General features: G+C 38.0%; 1 pseudogene and 1 gene segment (V, D, J or C); one reads left to right on the top strand and one right to left on the bottom strand.

Annotated features, from left to right (window-relative positions):
- The window catches only part of LOC116904288, a 72,950-nt gene that overhangs the window by 50,163 nt on the left and 1,281 nt on the right, over positions 1–21,506 (top strand).
- On the bottom strand, positions 15,319–15,420 carry LOC116904762 (annotated as a pseudogene).

Genomic DNA, 21,506 nt, shown 5'->3' with positions numbered 1-21,506 from the left:
TCTTTCAGGTATTTGGCCAGGATAGATATAGCTGGGTCCTCAGTTAGTGCAATGTCTAATTTTCTGAGGAACCTCCAGACTGATTTCCAGAGTGGTTGTACCAGTTTGTTATCCCTCCAACAATGGCAGAATGTTCCTCTTTTTCCACATCCTCGCCAGCATCTGTTGTCACCTGAATTTTTATCTTATCCATTCTGACTTGTGTGAAGTGAATCTCAGTGTTGTTTTGGTTTGCATTTGCCTGATGGCTAAGGATGTTGAGCATTCTTTAGGTACTTCTCAACGATTCAACATGCCTCAGCTGAGCATTCTTTGCTCAGTGGTGTAGTCCATTTTTAATAGGGTTATTTAGCTCTCTGGAGCCTAACATCTTGAGTTCTTTTTATATTTTGGATATTTGCATTCTATCACATGTAGGATTGGTAAAGATCTTTTCCCAATATGTTGTTTGCTGTTTTGTCTTAATGACAGTATACTTTGCCTTACAGAAACTTTCCAATTTTATGAGGTCCCATTTCTTGATTCTTGATCTTAGAGCATAAGCCATTGGTGTTTGTTCAGGAAATTCCTGTCCCAAATGGCTACTTGGTTCCTGTGTCCATAGGGCTCCAGTTTGGTTTTTCTTGGGCCAGGATTTTTGCAGTAGTTGTGTTCTTTCTCAACTCTTCTCTTAGGTTTCTGAGCACTTCATAGACTCCTACTTTTGCTTCCATTGGATTTGTGCCCAGAGAGCTGTGGGACCACATAAGCTCTGTGAACAGATGGAAAATGGAAGGATCCTCCTTCCTATACTTTTTACTTTGCCTTTTGTTATCATTAATGTTTCACCACTATGGGATGTCCCAGGAAGCAATACAAATTCAAAAGTAACATCTTCATGAATTGAAGATATATATTAACTTGTATCTAAGCATGAGTGACCCTGGTTTGGGAAGACAGATATTAGTTATCACTCTTTCCATGATCTGCTGTGCAACTGCCTGATGTACTTTGTATAGTAACAGAACAAAAAAAAATTAATGACCTGAGCATTTTAATGCACTGGTAGAAACATTGATAGGACAATCAAATTGAAGTGGTGAAATCAATGATGTAGGCCTCAGATGCAGACAGCATTCTTACTTAGCATGTCGGTTGGCAGTACCTTATGGTCTGTAAATAAAACCTTTTACCTGTTAGTTAAAAGGATAATAGGCCAGAAAAAGAAATGGATGAGGAAGAGTGGTTGTTATAGGTTCCTAAAGTGGCCCAAAATAAATTTTATTTAGTCCCTGAACCTGTGACTTTTCTGCTTCTACATCACCAGTGAAGATTTTATAAGGTAATCAGCTTAGCAGAAGGTTCAGTGGAAGTCATGATTTTTTTCGGGAACACATGTCCATACAGTCCTGGCTTCCACTGTCTCATTATGTGTTACATAAGTACATAGCCCATAGTCTTCGATGTGACCCTTTTTAAAAGCAGGGTCTGGAAGTATGAAACAGTGGTCAGTAACATTTTCTGCTCCTACAGAGGACCTGTGTTTCATTCATAGCCACCACTTCAATAAGCTCCCAACTCTTTCTTCCTACTGCTCTTTCACCTGCCTGCATACAATGCACATAAACTCACTCAGGCACAAACACATCACACACTGGAAAAAAATCAATTAATAACACATAAATATTTTTAAATGACACTAGCCATGTTCTACCATCTTATTAAAAACTTTGTACATTTATGCTATTTGTTTTAATAAAGTATATAAATTGATTTTTAAATGTTACATGTTCCATGTGTTTTGGGGATAGAGTCTGAATGGAGGTCTGCCTGGCTCTCTATAGGTTCTTGGCTTTCGAGACACATTTATCAAATAGGTGACTCTAGCCTATAGATGTTAGAAAAGATAACAACAGATTTAGAAAAAGGTAAAAATTTAATTTTTTTGCTGTATGCCATCTATTGAATCCCTCTTTAGATCAGTATATAAAATGTGAATATCTTGTTTATTCACAAACTAGAAATGAAGCTAATTCAGGACTGGTGACATAGCACACCTCATATTATCCTAGTATGGCTACTTTCTTTAATTGAAATCTATGAATGATCTCCTATTAGTAGCTGCTAAAAATATAACATTTCTGAAATGCAAAAAAAAAAGAAGAAACAAAGGACAACGTGAATAGCGAGGAGATTATTTTGAAAGAATTTAATATTGTATGAATAATTATAATCAAAAGACACCTCACCAATTTTTAAAGATTCAATAATAAAAACAAAAAAGAAGAATACATTGCTCTTATCCATAGTATTAATATTTATATTCTCACCTACCCTGATATTATGAATGAATAGAAATAATAAAATCAGGAGTTGCCATTCAGGTGTGTCCTCTCTCCCAGGTTTGTGGATAGAATCATCTTCCTCAGGCGATGTTGCTTTTGGAATGTGTGGGATCTGAAAGAAGATCACTGAGTTTGACTCTAAAACTCTGTGGGCACATTTCTAAGGAATGATTGTATCCTCACTCACTGGTTTACTTACTTTCTTGCCTTCTGTCTATCAGGACAGGGTCAGAAATTTTGTACAACTACAGAATCACTGTCATATGGTGCTAGTTTTTAAGAAATGGAGCAAATTTGGGGTCATGAAGGCCTCTAACAAGATCTCATAGAAATGTCTTTGAGGCTAGCCAATACATGGCATCTTTGAAATCTCTGTTGGTACATTCTAAAGGCAATGGCTTGATTCATAATGATGACCCAAAGCATATGCCAGATTCCCTAGGAAGAAATAGATGTCAAGAATCTAGAATGTATTTGAGAAAAAGAGTAGGCTTAGTATGATGCCAACCCAAGATAGAACACTTGGCTATAGAGGACAAAGTTATAGATTTATGGCTGCTAAACTTGTGTGATTTCCTGTCAAACTCTTCATTCTCTGCAGGATGGCCTTGGTGCCTCATGATTTAATCTTTACACTGTTTTTGGTTATGGCCTTGCTTTTGTTCAGTTGTTGCTTTAGATGTTTTATATGTTCTTTTAAAATGGGAATGTCCACCATGTTCTATTGTTTGTTGCAAATTTATAATGCATTTTCTGCTTTTCTAAATTTCTTCCTTTTGAAATGTAATCTCTATATGTAGAACAGACTGAATTCACACAGAATATCTTTATGAATATATGTCAAAAATTGTAATATTACGAATATTTAATACATTAATCACCTCATCACAAATTCTACCATTACAGATATTTAATATATTAATCACCTTCTTTTGTGCAGATTTTATATTATCATATAGCTAAAATCTCTTCTTTGACCTCCAGGGGTTTATTATGTCACTTTTGAAAATGCAGGATCTGTAAGTACTAACTGAGTCATAAATGGTCTCAATGTATTTTTAATCTTAAGACCATTTGTGTGCTAGATATATAATGTTATAGTTTGAATCTACAGTGTTTTTCTGAGTGTCTCTGTTGAAACCCAAAGCCTTAGTACATTGTACCATTAGGAAGTTCAAGAAATTGAGAGATTCCCTCTAGTTAGGAAAAAAAGGTAACTGCAAGTGTCTCTAAAGAAAAGGTTATTTTTTTAATTTTAATTTTAATTTTTTATTTTTTGCTTTTGTTCCTAGCACTTGGCCTACAGTGCTATAAGTCACGCTATCTCTTTCATTCTTTGAACTGAGTTCCTCTACTTCGTGTTTCTTCTACTATCCGGTGAATTCACCACATTCACATGAACAATGGGCGCTCTCTCCCACAGTTTTCTTTTCCATTGTAACAACAACTCTGTATACTCAACTCCATCTCTCCCTGTATGAAAAACATATGTAAGTATACTGATTTTGAATTTCTATTTCAGAATTTCTATATCATCTTAAAATTTTGTGCCAACTACACCTGGAAGTGTGTTTCAGCATGTCAATTTTAATTTTGAAGTGTTAAGCCTAGACTTGGATAGTTATAGGAAGTTACTCTGAAGCTCATTATTCCTCAACTATTAGCCAGTATAATTTCCTCAAAATCTGACCTTTAAAAATCTGAAAAAAATACCAGAAGGCATATTTATTAAGCAACTGATAAACATAAGGAACATACACATATCTTAATGTGTACACAGTTTATTCAAGTTTATTAGTGAGTGGAACGTTTCTAGAAGGTAGAAATGCTGAGTACTGATCCGTCAACACATACTTTCATATGTAGTTATAATCCAAACCCCAAATCATTTGTTACTTAATCCAATCTAAGGTAAAGGATAGTTGAATGTTTCCAGAATTCCTGTCATATTTGCACATATCACTAAAGGAATTGTGCCAAGGATTCAGATCCCAGATGCCCTGCAAACTAATGATTCATTTGCTCTTTGAGGTTGAGAGGAACAATCATTCTCCTACTATCATGAATATCTTCATCAGATCCTGGGGCTATCATGTGAGAATGTAGAAAATTCTTCCGAGTCTCAAAGATCAAAGACAGACTCAGATACAGCTGTTAGATATTAGAAGAAAGAAAGTGCAGTGAAAAAAACAGAGAAAGCACCATTACTGTTAATCCTTCCAAGATGCTGTGCAGTACTTCTCCTGGGGATGGTGCTCTATGTACTGAAGAAGCTGTAGTATGGCTAGGCGTTTGGACAAACCCATCCCATAAGTCCAGCTACTGGAAAATTAGTGGGTTCCAGCTTAAGCTCACACTGTCTTGCCTTTCATATTTATGTTTCTAAAAGACCCAAACAATTCCTTTGATTCAGTACAAAGATACTGAGACTATAAATATTTTACTTGGACGGATGACGAATAAGACTGGATGGTCAAGACAATGATATAGATGTATCATCTGTGGCATTCAAGTATATGTGTTATGAGGATGCACAAACATTTCTGCATCTTAGGTTGTTCGGCGACATTGACCCACCTGGAGATAGTGAGACTGTTGCATGAATCAGGATAATTTCTCCAGTTACTGCTCAAGAAAGAATTTTGAAAATATCATTAGTAAGTCACAGCAGAGCCATGTATTCAGTAGTCACGTTTTCTGTTATGATACTAAAGTCTATCATCACAAGTCAAATGTTTGTACTAAGGAATTTTGGGCAAAATAGCAAATGGCAGAAAACAGTCAAACATAGATCTCAATGGAGCGAATGGTGTACCCATTAAGTCTGAAGGTATGAAAGAACTTCTGTTTTCATATGGAGTTTAAATTCAGGTGATACTTGTCTTTGAGAACAAGGTGGTATCTATGTACCTACAGCATATTTCCTCTTTTTAAACTGATGTTAAAAGATTATAGGTGAGCTGGAGCCTGAACCTCGCTGATTCCGGGCCACAGCTCTCTGCTCCCAAACTCCATGGGAGAGAGCGCTAACCACCTGGACAGGTGGGCACTCCTGAGACTACAGAGCGGGAGAGACCACCAATACTGCCCAGCCCTGCCCACATCCCTGGCACAAGAGGAAACTATATAGGGCCTCTGGGAACCGGAAGATAGAGGCACTCAAGCAGCAGGTCCCCAGTGGTCCAGACACCGCCCAGATCTGAAGGAACCCAGTCAACTCTCTGCATGCAAATCCTGTGGGAGGGAGAGCTAAACCTTCAGAGGGGCAGACAAGCCTGCGAAGCCAGGAGAGACTACACTGTGTCCACATTTCTGACTCCAGAGGAAAACACCTAATCCCATCTGGGACACTGGTAAACAGGTGCCCTGAGAAAAGCCTGGGCAGGCCCTTCTGGTTGATGCCCTCACAGAGAGCTCAAAAGCAGGCCCACAGGAGCAACTTCAGCTGAGGGACAAGAGGTAAGACCACCATTTCTGTTCCAAGTGACATGTATGTTGGACTCAGGACACATACCCATAGAAACAGCTGAAGACCAGTAGACAGGAAAGATTACACGCCTGAAAGCAGAACACACTGTTCTCATAACTGTCTGAAGAAAACAGGAAAACAGGTCTACAGCACTTCTGACACACAGGCCTATAGGATGGTCTAGCCACTGTCAGAAATAGCAGAACAAGGTAACACCAGAGACAACCAGATGGTGAGAGGCAAGCACAGGAACCCAAGCAACAGAAACCAAGACTACATGGCATCATTGGAGCCCAATTCTCCCACCAAAGCAAACACTCAATATCCAAACACACCAAAAAAGCAAGATCTAGATTTAAAATCACACTTGATCATGATGATGGAGGACTTCAAGAAAGACATAAAAACTACCTTAGAGAAATGCAAGAAAACATACAATAAACAAGTAGAAGCCTATAGAGAGGAATCACAAAAATCCCTGAAAGAATTCCAGGAAAACACAATCAAACAGGTGAAGGAATTAAAAATGGAAATAGAAGCAATAAAGAAAGGACAAAGGGAAACAACCCTGGATATAGAAAACCAAAGTAAGAGACAAGGAGCCATAGATACAAGCATCACCAACAGAATACAAGAGATAGAAGTGAGAATCTCAGGAGCAGAGGATTCCATAGAAATCATGGACATAACTGTCAAAGATAATGTGAAATGGAAAAAGCTAACTGGTCCAAAACACACAGGAAATCCAGGACTCAATGAGAAGTTCAAATGAAGGTATAATAGGTATATAAGACTGTGAAGACTCCCAGCTCAAAGGACCAGTAAATATCTTCAACAAAATCATAGAAGAAAACTTCCCTAACCTAAAGAAGAAGATGCCCATAAACATACAAGAAGCTAACAGAACTCCAAATAGATTGGACAAGAAAAGAAATTCCTCCCATCACATAATTGTCAAAACACCAAATGCACAAAACAAAGAAAGAATATTAATAGTAGTAAGGGAAATGGGTGAAGTAACATATAAAGGCAGACATATCAGAATTATACCAGACTTCTCACCAGAGACTATGAAAGCCAGATAATCCTGGACAGATGTCATGCAGACCCTAATAGAACACAAATGCCAAGCCCAGATTACTGTATGCAGCAATACCCTCAATTAACATAGATGTAGAAACAAAGAAATTCCACGACAAAACCAAATTTACACAATATCTTTCCACAAATCCAGACCTCAAAGGCTAATGGTAAAGTCCCACATAAGGAGGCAAGCTACACCCTAGAGAAAGCAAGAAACTAATCATCTTGGCAACAAAACAAAGAGAAGAAAAGCACACAAACATAACCTCACATCCAAATATGAATATAACAGGAAGCAATAATCACTATTCCTTAATATCTGTCAACATCAATGGCCTCAATTCTCCAATAAAAAGACTTAGATTAACAAACTGGATACGCAATGAGGACCCTGCATTCTGCTGCCTACAGGAAACACACCTCAGAGACAAAGACAGACACTACCTCAGAGTGAAAGGCTGGAAAACAACTTTCCAAGCAAATGGTCGGAAGAAGCAAGCTAGAGTAGCCATTCTAATATCAAATAAAATCAATTTCCAACCAAAAGTCATCAAAAAGATAAGGAAGGACAATTCATATTCATCAAAGGAAAAATCCACCAAGAGGAACTCTCAATCCTAAATATCTATGCTCCAAATACAAGGGCACCTACATACATAAAAGAAACCTTACTAAAGCTCAAAGTGCACATTGCACTACACACAATAATTGTAGGAGATTTCAACACCCCACTCTCATCAATGGACAGACCATGGAAGCAGAAATTAAACAGAGACATAGAAAGACTAAGAGAATCCATGAAACAAATGGACTTAACAGATATTTATAGAACAAGCTATCCTAAAACAAAAGGGTATACCTTCTTCTCATGACCTCATGGTACTTTCTCCAAAATTGACCATATAATTGGGCATAAAACAGGCCTCAATAGATACAGAAAGATAGAAATAATACCATGCGTCCTGTCAGACAACCACGGGCTAGAGCTGGTCTTCAATAACAATAAGGAAAGAATCCCCACATATACATGGAAGTTTAACAACGCTCTGCTCAATGATAACCTGGTCAAGGAAGAAATATGGGAAGAAATTAAAGACTTCTTAGAATTTAATGAAAAGAAAGTACAAAATATCCAAACTTATGAGACACAATGAAAGCTATGCTAAGAGGAAAACTCATAGCTCTGAGTGCCTGCAGAAAGAAACAGGAGAGAGCATATATCAGCAGCTTGACAGAACACCTAAAAATTTTAGAACAAAAAGAAGCAAACACACCTAGGAGTACTAGAAGGCAGGAAATAATCAAAATCAGGGCTGAAATCAACCAAGTAAAAACAAGAAGGACTATATAAAGAATCAACAGAACCAAAAGTTGGTTCTTTGAGAAAATCAACAAGGCAGATAAACCCTTCGCCAGACAAACAAGAGGACACAGAGATTGTGTCCAAATTAACAAAATCAGAAATGAAAAGGGAGACATAACTACAGATTCAGAGGAAATTCAAAAAATCATCAGATCCTATTGCAAAAGCCTATATTCTACAAAACTTGAAAATCTGGAGATAGTGGACAATTTCCTAGACAGATACCAGCTACCAAAGTTAAATCAGGAGCAGAAAACCATTTAAATAACACCACAACTGCTAAAAGAAAGAAATAGAACCACTCATTAAAAGTCTCCCAACAAAAAGAACCCAGGTCCAGATGGGTTCAGTGCAGAATTCTATCAGACCTTCATAGAAGACCTCATAGCAATACTATCCAAACTATTCCACAAAATTGAAACAGAGTGCTACTGAATTCCTTCTATGAACCACAATTACTCTTATACCTAAACCACACAAAGACCCAACAAAGAAACTTTGTTGGAGAACTTCAGACCAATTTCCCTTATGAATATCGACGCAAAAATACTCAATAAAATTCTGGCAAACTGAATCTAAGAGCACATCAAAACAATCATCTACCATGATCAAGTAGGCTTCATCCCAGGCATGCAGGGATAGTTTAATATACGGAAAACCACCAACATAATCCACTATATAAATAAACTGAAAGATAAAAACCACATGATCATTTCATTAGATGCTGAGAAAGCATTTGACAAAATTCAACATCCCTTCATGATAAAAGTCCTGGAAAGAATAGGAATCCAAGGCCCATACTTAAACATAGTAAAAGCCATATACAGCAAACCAGTCGCTAACATTACACTAAATGGAGAGAAACTTGAAACAATCCCACTAAAATCAGGGACTAGACAAGGCTGCCCACTCTCTCCCTACTTACTCAATATAGTTCTTGAAGTTCTAGAAAGAGCAATCAGACAACAAAAGGAGATCAAGCGGATACAGATCGGAAAAGAAGAAGTCAAAATATCACTATTTGCAGATGATATGATAGTATATTTAAGTGATCCCAAAAGTTCCACTGGAGAGCTACTAAACCTGATAAACACCTTCAGCAAAGTGGCTGGGTATAAAATTAACTCAAATAAATCAGTAGCCTTCCTCTACACAAAAGAGAAACAAGCCGAGAAAGAAATTAGGGAAACTACACCCTTCATAATAGTCCCAAATAATATAAAATACCTCGGTGTGACTTTATCCAAGCAAGTGAAAGATCTGTATGATAAGAATTTCAAGCCTCTGAAGAAAGAAATTGAAGATCTCAGAAGATGGAAAGATCTCCCATGCTCATGGATTGGCAGGATTAATATAGTAAAAATGGCCAATTTACCAAAAGCAATCTACAGATTCAAAGCAATCCCCAACAAAATACCAATCAAATTCTTCAGAAAGTTAGACAAAACAATTTCCAAATTCATCTGGAATAATAAAAAACCCCGGATATCGGGGTTGGGGATTTAGCTCAGTGGTAGAGTGTTTGCCTAGCAAGAAAAAGGCCCGGGGTTCAGTCCCAAGCCCCAAAAAAAAAAAAAAAACAAAAAAAACAAAACAAAACAAAAAAAAACCAAAACCTAAACCAAAAACAAAATTGGACATTGCACTACCTGAGGACCCAGCTATACTACTCTCTTGGGCATATACCCAAAAGATGCCCCAATATATATTAAAGACACGTGCTCCACTATGTTCATAGCAGCCTTATTTATAATAGCCGGAAGCTGGAAAGAATCCAGATGCCTTCAACAGTGGCATGGATACAGAAAATGTGGTACATCCACATAAAGGAATATTACCCAGGTATCAAAAACAATCACTTTACGAAATTTGTAGAAACGTGGATGGAACTGGAATTTATCATCCTGAGTGAGGTAACCCAATCACAGAAAAACACACATGGTATGCAGTCATTGATAAGTGGCTATTAGCCCAAATGCTTGAATTACCCTAGATGCACAGAACAAATGAAACTCAAGAAGGATGACCAAAATGTGAAAGCTTCACTCCTTCTTTAAAAGGGGAAGAAGAATACCCTTGGCAGGGAATAGGGAGGTAAAGTTTAGAACAGAGGCAGAAGGAACACCCATTCAGAGCCTGACGCACATGTGTCCCATACATATACAGCCACCAAACTAGGTAAGATGGATGAAGCAAAGAAGTGCAGGCTTACAGGAACCAGATGTAGATCTCTCCAGAGAGACATAGCCAGAATATGGCAAATACATAGGCAAATGCCAGCAGGAAACCACTGAATTGAGAACGGGACCCCCGTTGAAGGAATCAGAGAAAGGACTGAAAGCTTGAAGCTGCTTGAGACCCCATATGAACAACAATGCCAACAAACCAGAGCTTTCAGGGACTAAGCCACTACCCAAAGACTATGCATGGACTGACCCTTGGCTCCCACTCCATACGTAGCAATGAATAACCTAGTAAGAGCACCAGTGGAAGGGGAAGCCCTTGGTCCTGCCAAGACTGAACCCCCAGTGAATGTGATTGATGGGTGGAGGGTGGTAATTGATGGAGGATGGGGAGGGGAATACCCATAGAGAAGGGAAGGAGGAGGGGTTAGGGGTATGTTGCCCCGGGAACTGGGAAAGGGAATAACAATCGAAATGTAAATAAGAAATACCCATGTTAGTAAAGACGAAAAAAATTATAAAAGAGTAAAGGTATAAAATATTATATTTAATTCATTGAAAATTGTTCTGATAAATTATTATTTTAATATATAGCCTCATCTACTCCAAACTAACAAACATTTAACAAGGGGAACATATCCTAATTTTTTTAACCAATCATAATTATTTGAATGAGTTCAAGATCTAGTATCTTCTATGTTGTGTATTCTCTGACTGCAGGATACTCTTTTCTATATATTATATAAAATAGAGCCTACATGCCATGTATTACGTTAAATCATGGAATAGAAATGCCATTCTCTCTCTCTCTCTCTCTCTCTCTCTCTGTCTCTCTCTCTCTGTCTCTGTGTGTGTGTGTGTGTGTGTGTGTGTGTATATGTGTGTATATATATATCTATATGGATATATAGATATATAGAGATAGAGATATAGAGGTATAGAGATGTATAGATGTAGAGATATAGAGACATACATATAGATATAGATATATACACACATAGAATCTGATTTGGGCATCTTTGGACCCCAGGCTTATGCTAAGTGGTGAGATGAGTAAGCTTTGCAGCTGTGTTGACTGCTAAATGGTTCCCAGTTATTTGCTTATACACATTGCACAGCTTTAGGGACTTCAATATATCTGTTACACTTGTGCTAGTATGATTGCATTAGGATCAGCCTGGACATGAGGCCGCTGTTCAGTTTCTTGGGTTCATGTTTTTCTGGTTTCCAGGTGAAATAAATTTAAATGGCGAATTCATTGTTACACAGGCATTTGGGAAATGACCTTTTTTCATCATGCATAACTGTGCATATTTGATATGTCTCCACTCCTAGGTGTCAGATGTGACATCCAGATGACTCAGTCTCCATCCTCCATGTCTGCCTCTCTGGAAGAAACTTACTATGACTTGCCAGGCAAGTCATAGCACTAGCAGTAATTTAATATTGTTCCAGTGGTAATCAGGGAAATCTCCTAAGCACTTGATCTATCTTGAAACCAGTTTGGCAGATGGAGTCCCATCAAGGATCAGTGGCAGTGTACCTGGGTCAGATTATTCTCTCACCAACAGCAGCCTGAAGTCTGAAGATATGGAAATCTAATATTCTCTGCAGTATTAGGAGGTCTCCTCTCACAGTAATACAAGTCATTATAAATCCCCATGGAAAAAGCAAGTGAAAGGCTCAGATGTCGCTGCTTCTCCTCATGGGGACCCCGTGAAACTTTCTCAGATGTCATGGGATTTTAGCAAAGGTAACAAAGTGTCATTTATTTGTCTAGGTGAAGCTAAATCTTTCAATGTGTACCCTATATTGCAGTCTCTTCATCTTCAAGAATATAGAGCACCAAATATATTTTCTGCCTTAACAGAGCACACAGTCTTTACCTTTGGAGAGTTGCAACATAAGCTGGGACTCATGAAGAACAGTTGAAATTTCTCCTGACTTTCCAAGTGCATATTATTAAATAAAAATTGTAGTTAGTAATTGTCAGTATTTAAGGGCAGGGAAAGATAGCCTAGAGAATCTGACATTGGAAAGATTTTTTGGTTTTCTCAGAAATGCTAGGACCCATGTGTCAGGGAAAGAGAAGACTGAACATCATCTGTGCTGTGTCTGGAAGTTCCAGAAGGTGGTACTGATGCTCCCAGCCGTCTGCATCGCTTCACACAGGATTATTCTGGCTCTTATTTTCACAGCTCTGCTTATGTCAAACAAATACCATTAAGTCATACTCCTATGACTTCTTATCCTGTGGCATGGAGTGGAATTCCTATTTCTGTATATGAAATAATAGATAATAAAGGGTTTTCTTGAAGATGATTCTAGAAATTGCATTATTGAACAATCGAATTCTGCAGCATAGTTTTTGAAACAAACAAAACACCAACCAGGAACAGATTTCGACATGTTATTCCCATATGTTTTTAGAAATTGTGTCTGTGTAAGATCTATTTCCCATATCTTTATGATATTCAATTTATGTACCCACCTCTCTGTGTACCTACAGTACAGACAGTCTCTCTCTCTCTCTCTCTCTCTCTCTCTCTCTCTCTCTGTTTGTGTGTGTGTGTGTGTATGTGTTTGTGTATTTCCTCCTTCCCTTCTTCTTTCCTCTCAGTCTCTCTTAGCCTAAGTTTTATTTATTTTTTTAATTTTTTCATAGATAAAACACATGTATTCCAAACATATAATCTGTCCCACCCTTCATACCTGCAAACCTTCACCCTTACACACTATCACCTACCCGATCAGAGCATAATATCTTTTCATGGAAACTGTAGTGTGTCACAGTGTCACAGTGTACTCTACAGTACACACTTTTGTGTATACTTCAAAGCATGCAAATCTTCATTGCAATTGCTCATTGGCCTGGTACAAGAGGAGTCTGCCTTCTGCTTCTCTATCACTATTGCAACTTCACTGGGACTTCCATTGGATACTCTGTTGCTGTCCTGTGGAAATGCTGTAGTTTTGATTTGTAGGACTTACTCCATTATGCACTTCAGCAAGTCATAGATGAGTTAGATGTTTTCTTGAGACAATACAAAACAATGGATCTAGACCTGAGGTTATCTTTTCTCCAATTCTGCGGTCCACACCTATGCTCTTGTAGGCTCACCAGCCACCTCCAGAATCAGTGCCAGATCTATCTTGCTGTCCAGGTGAGGTACAGGAGCAACTCTTCCTAAGGATGCAGCTGGTGATGGACATGACCTGTTCTTCCACTTTAATGACCTCAGGAGCAGTGTGAAAGTGGTGAGAGAGAGTAGGAAGATCTGTCTTCCTTGACTGCACCATTGACAGCTGGTAAGAGGTAGCATCAGCTTTATTGTGGTCAGGCTTTAGGGAATGGCTCACCTGTATCCTGCATATGCAAGGCCAGTACTAATGTGCTGCCCAGGTCATATGCAGGGCCTTCTGTTTAAAGTGCTGTGGGAGTTGAGGGTCAGAGCCAGCTCTCCTGCTCTTATAACCAAATTGAGGCCAACTCTCCTGTCCTTTCCCAGAAGCAAGGACAAAATGGAAAGGATGTGATTTCTCTCTCCCACTGCAGCAGCAATTGAAGGCCAGCTCTTCTGGTCATTCTTCAAGAACAGCTCCCTTACAACCTTACCCTCCAGCGTCAGCTCTACTATGCTGTGCAGGTGAGATTCAAGGTCTAGTCTTTGGAATACTGCAGCAGAAAAGGGACAAAACAAGATCTCCCACACCAATATCCTCGGACCAGATTTTCTCCCTGTTGTAAGCGGCAAAAGGTGAGGAGGGACATCTCTTCCCTGTGCATGTCACCACATGTCAGAGAAGTGGCAGGCCAGCTTTCTCATACCCAGGCCTTCAAGTCCAGCTGTTCTGTCCCCTGCAATCAGTATCAGCTCTATACAGCTAGGCAAGTTGCCATGTGTGCTGTCCTGAGTGCTGAACCTGAAGATTGCAAGTCCACTCTCCTGTTTTCCTCATGGCAGCAAGATGTCTCCTGCTTGCCATAGGTGGTAATGTGTGAGTACCCACCTCCCACATACCTCTCTCTCTTGTTCTCTCTCCCTCTCTCTCTCTCATCCATGCCCTGCAGGAGAAATGTGCTAAGGAAAGCTATCAAATGCTTCTTTCTATCCTCTGGGCCAGCTCACCCAAAACTCCTACAATGTGTGTACTCTGATTTTCCCAAGTACTGCAAGTGGTTAGGACCAGGTTTAGCTTTCCTACTCTCGTGTTCTTATGATCAGCTGTACTACAATGAGCAGGTGCAGGGTAGAGCAAAGTTTGCACTGCCATCAGACATCAGTATGTCCCCAGGGCAGCAGCTCAGTCCATCTATGTCTACCTGGACATTGATGGTAACTGACCCTGCTGCTACAGGGCTAAGGACCTCTCTGTGGTCTCAGGTGCATCCTCAGCTACACCCATCATCTGTTCCTCATAACGCTTGTCTCCAGTTCTGCCTATCTTCTTTGTGCCCACATCCTTCTACTTCTCCTTTTTCACTTCTCTACCACGTTTTTGTTTCTCTTAGCTCTGCATGTGGGCTCTGAGTATCTGGGGTTGTTTCAGGATTGACCTAAGGAGTTCTATGTCCTTCTCATATATTCTGGTTCTAGACAGGATCATCTGAGGCATGGACTGATTCCCAGGCCTCCCCTCAGCTAGACTGTTGGTCATCTCAGTTTAGCTCCTTGTCTGGGCACCATGTTGTCAGTGTGCTGGTCATCTTGTGCTTGTTCTTTTCCCTGTTGCCAGAGTTGCCCCTTGCAAGAGTTGACTTTCATTCATGCCTAGTGATGATGGTCCGAAGTGTGGTTCTTCTAGTTTCTGTCTTCCTGTTATTGGACACTGTCTGGACCTGCCTGGTTCTGGTCTGGTTGTCTTTTTAGGGTTGTTGTTTTCAGGGAATGTTAGAATGTTAGGCTTCTAATCGTTCAGATGTTTATAGGTCAGAATACTGATCAAAGACACATCCTCTCTCTTCTCTGAACCATACTGACTCATGTGTGGAACAAAAAAACAAACAAACAAACAAAAAAAAAAAAAAACAACCCAAAAAACCAAAACCCTGCTTTACTTGCAGGTGGCAGAAGTACACAACAATCATAATTAGTGCAATTTTATACAACCAAGAAGAATAAAGTAAGAAGATATAATACCACTTTTATCGGCGTTATATTTTCTTATTTATGCTGTCATTTAACTTTACACATCAATTTTAGACTGAGTTTACTAACATTTAATACTCTTTCAGGTATATTATTGGCATTACATTGAGTTTATTTGCAAATTGGAGATGATTTTTTAAAAGCCATTTATGAGACTGGAGAGAATGTCCAGTGGGTAAGAGCATTGGTGGTCTTGATAGGGGTCTGTGATTGATTCTTACCAATTAGGTATCCCACTACTGGTTTTATCTTCATTTGCAGAGAATTCAGTATCATATTCTGTCCTTTGAGGAACAGTTACATAATGCCCTTACAAAATTGCAAGCAAACATATATACGTTTTAAGAATAGTAGTCCATATTATGACCACAGATATATTCTCTGTTCACTTCTATGTCCTTTTACATTCAAGGGATATTTTGCTACCCTCAAAGGATATAGAGAAAATTTCCTCCCTTTAGGACATACATGAAAAGACAAACAAACAGAAGGAAGCCCTTAAAGAGGTAAGACGTAAATCCCTTAAAGAAATACAGGAAATTACATTCAAATAGGTGAAGTTATTGAACAAAAAATCCAAGATCTAAGTATGGAAATAGAAACAATAATGAAATAAAACATGAAGGAACCATTGAGATGGACAACCTAGTAAAGACATCAGAAGCTACAGATTCAAGCATTTCGAACAGAACTCAGGGGATTGAAAAGAGAATCTGAGACATAGAAAATATGAACACCTCGGTGAAAGAAAATACAAAGTGTAAAAAACTCCCAACCCAAAACACCTAGGAAATTTGGATCACAATGAAAAGGTCAAATCTAAGAATATTAGGAATAGAAGAAAGTGAAAATTCCTAGAGCAAAGGGCCAGAAACTATCTTCAACAAACTCATAGGAAAAAAAAACTTTCTTAACCTAAAAAAGATGGCCATAAACATACAAGATGCCTACAGAACACCACAGGGATTGGACCAGAAAAGAAAATTCTTCCTCAACATAATAATCCAAACACAAAATGCACAGAAAGAATATTAAAAGTTGTAAGGGAAAAGGCCAAGTTCATATAAATTCAGACATATGGGTATAGGATCAGACACCTCAACAGACTCTAAAAACAAGAAGATGTTTGACAGATTTCTCACAGGCCAAAAAATAACAATGATGCCAGCTAAGATTACTCTACCCATCAAAAATGTCAGTTGCCATAAATGGAGAAACCAAGATATTTCATGACAAATCAAATGTGAAGAACCTACATCTAAATTATCTTTTCTATTTTGTGCCATGTATATACTGTCGGAATTTTATTTCTGCAGATGGCTTGTTTTGGGTATTAGGTATACATATTTTCAGTTTGACACTTATTTTTTCCAGTGGACCTATTTTTTAATTTAATTTTTTCCAAAATTTTCTTTATGTATATTTAAAATATTTCCCCCTTTCATGATTTCCTCTCCATAAACCCTCTGTCTCATCTCCCTATCCCTGATTCTATGAGGATGTTTCCCCACCCACCCACCTACTCCTTCCTGCCTTCCTGCCCTGGCACTCTCCTATACTGTGGCATCAAGCCCTCACAGAACCAAGTGCCTCTCCTCCCATCAATGATCAACAATGCTATCATCTGCTACATATTCTACTGGAGCCACGGGGCTCTCCATGTGTACTCTTTGGTTGGTGGTTTAGTCCATGGGAACTCTTCTAATGAACACAAATTTCTTTACAATCATTTCATTCCTGATTTCTTCCAAATGTGCTAGAGAGTCTGCCTCAATTTCTTCCATTAGAGGGAGGTATAGCTCTTGTTTTTTCACTACAGTGATTGCAATTCAGCCACTACTTCCATAAGGTCTTTCAATTTTCTCTTTTCTAATAGCTATGCACTCATAGGTAGTTTAAAAAAGTAATAGACAGGAATTCTGCACTGTGCACACAATCTTCTTGGGTTGATATCTTTTAAATAGAATAAATGAGGAACTTGAAATAATTTTTATATTACTAGTGTGCTCATTTGCACTTACTTGCTCCCAGTGGATGTTGTGTGTGCATTTTTGAAGTATCTAAGTATACTAGTCATGAAATTAGTCTGTGTTTTCAGAGCCATAATTATTCATTTACCAGCACTTCTACCACAGAACTCATTGGGGTAAGTACCCATTTCCCCATTTATAGAAAGGACTACAGAAAAAGCCTCACACAATGTGTACAATGTGATATTGATCTATTTTACTCTCTAGCCTTGCCAAGTGATGTGCATGAAGAATTATCATTTCTTTGCTGACAAGTAGCAGTCCATGGTATTGAAGAACCCACTTCACCATGTTACTGGAGGAGGAACATATAAGATCTTACATAGTTCTAGCTGCTTCTGGAAGAATTTTTTGCTTTTATTTATTTATTTATTTATTTAGATAGTTATTTTTACCCTTGAGATTTTATTCCCATCCAAGTCTACCCCTACTATTCCACATCACATACCTCCTATCCCTCCATCCTTCTACTCCTACTCCTTTCCCTGCAAGGTTGTCCCTATACCCCCTACTCCACCAGATCTCTATATGTCCTGTGACCTCCAGTCTGTTGAGGATTAGTTGCATCATCTATGACTGAACCCAGATCAGGGTATCCTCTGTTCTATATGTGTTGGAGAACTCAACTCAGCTGGAGTATGCTGCCTGGTTGGTGTTCCCGTGTCTGAGAGATTCAGGTTAATTGAGACTGCTGGTCCTCTTGCAGGGTTGCCCTCTCCTCTCCTTCTACCAGCTTTTCCATTATTTAACCAGGGGGGTCATCAATTCTCTTCATTGGATGAGTGCACATGTCTGCATCTGAGTCAGATGCTTGTTGAGTCTTTTGGAGAGCAGTCCTGATAGGTCTCTTTCTGGTGAAAACCCCATAGCCTCAGTGAAGGTGTCAGATCTTGGGGCCTCCCCTTGAACTGGATTCCGCTTTTGGCCTATTGCTGGACCTTCTATTCTTCAGACTCTTCTGCACTTCCATTCCTGCATTTCTTTCAGACTGGAACAATTATGGATCAGAGCTTTGACCTGTGGGATAGCAGCAACATCCCTCACTTGATGCCATGTCTTTCTGCTGGAGGTTGTTTCAATACATTCCCTTTCCCCACTGTAGGGCATTTCATCTAGGGTCTTCCCATCCCTTGAGTCCTGAGGACTCTGGTACATTCCAGAGTGACCTCCCAACCTCCTTCCTCCTGCAGAATCCTGTTTCCATTCTGTCTGCTGACCCTCAGGGCTTCAGTCCTCTCCTCCCACCCAATACCAGATGAGGTTCTCCTCTCTGCCAACCCCATCCCTTTCCCTCCTCTGTTCTTCACTCTCACCCCCTATTATGATTCTTTTCTTCTCTTTTCCAAGTGGGACTGAGGTGCCCTCTCTTTGAATCTTCAGCTTGTTGACATGTTTGAAGAACTCTTATCAAGCATTTTTTACTTTTACTTGTTTTGGTGTGAAAATGAGTTTTCATTTCTCTGCAAAGGGACCCAAGTTCTTCTTTTAAACTTGAATTGTATAATAATTCTTCTTTTAATGGTAGAAGCATTTGCAAAAGTATTTTTGAGTGTTATCACTTTATGCTCTCATTAAAAATCTCTTATTATCCACCTCTCTTTAATCCTTACAATCAGGGTGCTTACAGTATATTTTAAATTTTGCCATTCCATGCATAGCTCTAAAAAGACTTTCTATACCAAGTTATGATATTTAACTTTTCAAAATTATATATATATATATATATATATATATATATATTTTTTTGTTTTTTAGTTGTTATCCATGCCTGTACTTTTCTGTGTTTGGATTTGAATCTTTATATTCTTAATGGTGTAATTTTATTCATTTTGAATGTTTTTCTTTTTACATCGTAAATAAAAGACCCTATGTGAATACATAATTTCTATGCATTGCAATGTAGGTTGTAATCTATCATTATACCTACCAGTTAAATTCTATTTTAGACTCAAATTTTTGAGGTCTAAACAGTTAATATTCCCTCTTATGTTGTTGCAATTAAGTCAGCAAACCACACAAAATCAATTCACTATTATTTGTATCCTTTCTGGCTCTATTAGCACTTTTTCAGTTACAGGCTATCATTTGATTATATTCTGGATTTTTAGTATTTTCATTTTTGGCACAGTAAATAAGCAGTTATATATACTTTAATTATTCTCTCTACACATCACTCTCTCCGAACATTTTATTAAATTAATTATACTCTATCAAAATTATTATGAATATATAATTTCATATAAAGTTGGGTGTTTTCTTGATGTGTTTTCTATTATTTTACTTTCTTTTTGTAATTGCATATTTTTATTTACATTTCAAATGTTATTCCCTTCCCTGGTTTCTCGTCCATAAGCCCCCTATCTGATCCCCCCCTTTCTTCTATGAGGGTTTCCAACTCCCCAACACCCTTTCCTGCTTCCTAAGCCTTGGTGCAGGACCAGGCCTTCTACTCACACTGGTGCCCAACAAGGCCATCCAATGGTACAGATGCAGTTGGAGTGATGGGTCTGCACATGAGTAGTCTTTGGGTAGTGGTTTTGTCCCTCGGAGCTCTGGTTGGTTGATATTGTTGTTCTTATGGGATTGCAAACTTTTTCAGCTCCTTCAAACCTTACTCTAACTCCTCCAATGGGGACCCCATTCTCAGGTCAATGGTTGGCTGCTAGCATTCACCTTTTTTTTTTTTTTGTTATGCCCTGGTTGAAACTCTCAGGAGACAATTATATAAGTCTCCTGTCAGTATGCACTTCTTGGCTTCATCACTATTGTCTAGTATTGATAGCTGTATATATGTACACACACACACACACACACACACACACACACACACAGACAGGATACAAAGGTGGGACAGGTTCTGAACATTGCTTCATTCTGTGTTCTAAACTTTGCCTTCATATCTATTACTATGAATATTTGTATTTCCCCTTTTATACTTAATTTTTTTATATTAATTTTTTATATTAAATTAATTATACTTAAATTTTTTATTTAATAAGAGGGGCAGCATGTCTTCAAAAATATCGAAGGTTCTAGCAACAAAATGAAGTTCATATTAATTAGACCTAGAGAAAAAATTACAATGAACAGTGAAATATACAAGGAAAGCTAAAAATTAAGAATAATCAAAGAATCTACTTTGACACTTTGGGGCATAATTTCTCCCTTTTACTAGTAAGCAAAAAAAAATCAAAGTCATAAAGCAATAATCAATTATTTGTTGATTATAGGACACATATTTCACAATGACTGGGAGAAGGTTGTACTTACAAAACACTGTCCTGCATAAAGACATTACAGTCAATGAACTTATTTCTCACATGGAAGCTGTCAAGTGCATCCCCATGTATCTGCCCAAGATAAAGATATACATTCATGTTTAATCTGATAAAAAATATCATAGTATCTTTATTCATAACTATTAAAAGTAAAAAAGAAAAATATTCATATGCAAGAACAAACATTATAACCAGACGATCCTGGAACAGAGAAAATTTATGTATTTATTTATTTATTTATTTACTTATTTAAAGAATATGACTGAATTTTTAAGAAACAGTTACAGTGTGAAAATTAATTAACTGAAGGATATATACTGTATGAATTCATTCAAATGAAATTTGAGTAATGAAATAGAGATAAATACACAATTCTGAACGACTAAAGTTCAGAGATTGTCTGATATGTAAGAGTAAGGGCAATTGATCAAAAAATTTAACAATAGGAGAATAGTGTATATGTTCATCTACAGGCATATGTTGATAATTAGTTAAGCATTTTCATGAATGTATAGTAAACATGGTAATGATTATAGTATACATATTTTGAACTACATACTTCCTCTAATAATGGATGATTATAATAAAAAGTATACTTTCTAATACAGAGGAAGAGGACAGCCAAT

Source organism: Rattus rattus, chromosome 6 (genome assembly GCF_011064425.1).
Source record: "Rattus rattus isolate New Zealand chromosome 6, Rrattus_CSIRO_v1, whole genome shotgun sequence".
Classification (NCBI taxonomy): Eukaryota; Metazoa; Chordata; class Mammalia; order Rodentia; family Muridae; genus Rattus; species Rattus rattus.
The sequence above is the reverse complement of the archived record's forward strand: the minus strand, read 5'-3'. Positions and strand labels throughout refer to the sequence as shown.